We start from the raw sequence: 4,507 nt of genomic DNA on the forward strand, positions 1-4,507 counted from the left end.
GTACGCCCCCACAGTACTTTCCTATGGGGACCGCTAAAAAAGCAAATTAAACGATTGTAAAAGCTTGTATCAAAAAAATTTAAAAAACGCCTAGGGGTATTTACCCACTCTACCTCTATACGAAATTTCTGGTCATTTCGCCCAAAAATGAAGGAGTTGAATCAATTTAAAGAAGTGGCAGGAGGAGGAGAAGAAGAAGAAGAAGAATCATCAGTAAAAACAGTATTTCACTCCATACTGAGGTATGGAGTGAAATAATTACCTAATTTTAGGTCTTGATATCAAAAGGAGAAAGGTACATTCTCGGCTAAAAAATTCATGTGGAGCAAATAAAGAAGTCTAAATATTATAAATAAGTTACAATAAGGAAGTTATTTGATTGTATAATCTAGCGGTAAGCTTTCTTGTGAGGCGTGTCGACGCCCGGAGCCGTGGAACTACTTTCTCTCGCGGAAGGAAAAGAGAAACGCATAGAACTCTCGACGTGGCTTTCCGGCTGCTTTTGGTGGAGAATATGATCAACTGATATAATTCATGCAAATGAGGATCCTATTGCATAATCAGGAGGGATAATCTTTACTTTGTCAGTCAAAAAGCTTAAAATCATTTGGCGAAGGTATGAGATCGTGGAACTATAGTTTTGAGACTTATATTGAGGTGAAAATTGAAGGAAAAAATACCTCCAGCAACTTCTGGTTCCTCCACTAGAAAAGCCCACTGGTTCCTCTTAAACAGTCGTAAGGCACTGTCGGGGTCTTCCTCGGCGAGCTTACACGACAGCGACCTCGAGTTGTTCCGGCAAAAGTCGGTCTGCTCCCCTCTCTTCACGTGCTTCCCCTCGGTCGGGGTCACAGCAAGCACACTCAGAGTCACAAGGATCCAGACGTTCATGTTCAGGCCCTGCGGAGAAAAGTGGTATTTCAAATGTTATCTACTGAAAACCGGATTAGACTCCACTTGAGTGGGACCCAGTCTTGTTGATCACAACATTCTTTTTGCTAACCTTTAATCTTGCTAAAATTAATGGTCATTTTCTTGATCCATTGTATTTATCAAGGTAAAAGAGTTAAGTCGCTCAACGGTTGCCACCTTAACAATGAAAAAGTGAAAACGAAGACTATTAATACAAATAATACAACAGGAATATAAAGTTCAAGTCTTTACCTTTTCCGCGCCCGCTTCGCGCACTGGTGTGAACAAACTGTGCCAGAGACTGCGTTGGTTCCTCTTTCGATATCGCCAATCATGATCTGTCAACTTCTCCGATAATTCACTTCCTCACAGGATACTCGCTGTCTGGGACAAAGAGGGGATTTTTTTCGGGTGCCTAAAACGGCGGACGTTTTGTCAACATGCCGACATTAACACAAAACCGTTTCACATCCCCGCCAATCAGCTGTAAACTCCAAGCAGATACAAGAATCTGGTTTCAGTAGCGTCCTGGCGTCCTTTTATTAGTTCAAGCCACTAGCTGCGTAGAGGTATTAAGCACCATGGAAAGTGCACATGCACCACAGGGGACGTAAAACGCAAAACATACCGCAAAACCCCCACAAACTAACCCCAAGAGGATATTTGGATATTACCTCACCACTAGTTCCGTGATAATTTGCTAATGGAGATGGCGATTGTGATTTGATTTATTGAAATTTTAACAATATGATACACCTGAGACATAGGCAGATTTTGCCGGTGTTGTGTCCCACACACATAGGCCATTTTCCCAATATGATTAAATTGCCCGGTTTGCCGCACTAATTCGCTTTCACCCGGCTTCGGCGATCTGGCTTCGATCCGGCTTGATCAATTTGGCTCGATCCGGACGATCTTATCCTGGTAAGAATGTGGCCAAAGAATCAAATATAGGACAGGAAAATACCCAATTTTACTTGAGTGAAGTGAGGAAAGCCTGTAAAGTGCCTTTCCCAAAGGGCACAAGATCGTTGGCATGTCAGGACTCGAACTCGGGTCCCCTTGGTTCCGAGTCGAGCACTCAGCCGTCACGCCACACAACCCCACATGACGTGTTTGTGTGGGCGTGAGTCATTTATTTTCATCAGATGACAGAAACCGATGTGTGTCTATATTTTTAACACGCCTGAATCAGATAACATTGGACAGAATAGCGAAATTTAAAACGCTGTAATCGGGTCTAGACTTCCGTCATTTTCTGTGCTATTAAGGATATCTTAAGCCTCCTTGTTGCTATGCAGTTATACACCTAAAACTAGAGTTCAACGATGTCATAGCTTCGGCAATGTTAACCTTTGCAACTGTAAATGTTTCTCATTGATTGTAAAAAAGATCCTCGTTAGCACAAAGTTTATTAGTTAATCATTTAAGAGCAAATGTCTGTAAGGATCAAACAATGGTGGCAGGGGTCAAAAAATCGATTTGGCTCAAATTTTGCACAGTGATAGTACTTGGCCCACAACCCCTCAAAATAGCTTTCTTTCTGCTCCACACCGATCGTTGCCATGGTAACAGCCCAAACATGTTTTAGGGCCATTTTCCATGATTTGGGCATGCCAGAAACATGAAAATTGCCAAAGTTTAGAACGCGATTACAAACAAATGCTTGAATATATCGGAAAGACAAAAACTGTGCTGAAATGTCCAACTTATCTGCTTTTCTAAAATAGCTTTAAAATTTTCAAGAGGTCCGTTTTAAGGGTCTGGGCATCCCTAAGACAATACAGTGTTTTGGGCTTTTGAAATATCCCTATTTCTGCCCATCTTTGAAGCGCTGTAACTCCAAAGATGGTGATTTTTTTTCTTTCAAAATGTAATGACAGATACATAATCATATGTGCTATAAAATGCATGTTTGTAAAGTTTGGCCAATTGTTTGGTTCTCACGTGGTTGTCCTCGGAAGAAGGTCATATTTTACATTTCAAGAAAAATACAAATTTTTGTCATATTTAAGATACAATATATACAATACAAAACCAGCAATCTAATACTACTTTAAATAATAAGTAATCCTATTAATTGTCTATCAAATGAATGCTTGTGGAGGTTGGAGTCTTGTTTCGTTGCTGTGTACTTGTCCCTGAAAGTAGGCCATATTTTGGACTTGTGCTTAAATTAACATTTTGGCTATCTTTGAAGCTCTATAACTGACAAAGTAGGATGTTATTTGAATCCAATCTTTGTAGGGTAGTACATACATGTATTGTCTATCAAATGAATGCTTGTGGAGGTTGGAGTCTTGTCTCGTTGTTGTGTACTTGTCCCTGAAAGTAGGCCATATTTTGGACATGTGCGGAAATTTTCATTTTTGGCTATCTTTGAAGCTTTACAACTGACAAAGTAGGATGTTATTTGAATCCAATCTTTGTAGGGTAGTACATACATGCATTTTGCATCAAATGATATCTTGTTGAGGTTGGAGTCTTGTCTCGTTGTTGTGTACTTGTCCCTGAAAGTAGGCCATATTTTGGACTTGTGCTAAAATTATCATTTTGGGCTATCTTTGAAGCTTTACAACTGACAAAGTAGGATGTTATTTGAATCCAATCTTTGTAGGGTAGTACATACATGTATTGTGTATCAAATGATATCTTGTTGAGGTTGGAGTCTTGCTTCGTCGTTGTGTACTTGTCCCTGAAAGTAGGCCATAAATAAGGCCATAAATAAGGTTGGGGTCTTGATTTTTTTGCTGTGTACTTCCCTCAATGCCTCAAATGTACAAGTGTAATGGGCATGCATGAGGGAATTACTTGGCCTACACGTATGTAGCGTTTTAAACTAACAAAATTAAGGTAAACCTGGGTAAAACTAGTATAATTCAATGCTCTTTGGAGTATATGAGTGCTAGTAGTGGTTATTAGAGTATAATGGGTCTCCCCTTAATTTGTTATTTGGGTGCGCTGAAGGGATAACGTTATTTTTTTGTGCCTCATGAAACAATACAAATGTTGGCAGCTGGATTTTTTAGCAGCTACCTTTAAAATGCTCAGAGTGATTGCAAATATATCTGTGCTGCTGACTCCTGGTGCTGACGATAACCTTTACCTCTGGAGTACAGTGGATCTCCCCTGATCTGTAGGGGCATGGATAAGAAACTTGAGAACTCCTTATCTTTTGGTACCCAGACAGGAATTCCATTTTTTGTCCAGACGGGGTCAGTCTGCCTTCACAGTCCCTGGGTAAACACACAATGCTGGCAGGCTGGCAGGGTTTTACCAACATTTTTTTAGGAATTCAAGGCTACATGTACTTGCTATCTGTATGACTACAGGAGACATCTATTTCAAGAAGTTAAAGTTTTAATTTGATGGAAAGTAAAGGGAACTGGATCTAGTCTGATCAGTGTGTCCTCCATGCCATGACTGGTTGGTTACCGCAGACCGTCTACGTCTACTCTCACACGGGATAAGCGGTTGAGTCACCACAGCAAATGGTAAGTTGCAAATTCTAACATCTTGAAAACCTTTGAGTAATGCTAAGCATCAGGAGATGTAAGTTATCATTTGTCATGTCGTACAGTACGCATTTATAAGA

Source organism: Branchiostoma belcheri, unplaced genomic scaffold, assembly GCF_001625305.1.
Source record: "Branchiostoma belcheri isolate BF01 breed outbred unplaced genomic scaffold, Haploidv18h27 scaffold101, whole genome shotgun sequence".
In the NCBI taxonomy this organism is placed as follows: domain Eukaryota; kingdom Metazoa; phylum Chordata; class Leptocardii; order Amphioxiformes; family Branchiostomatidae; genus Branchiostoma; species Branchiostoma belcheri.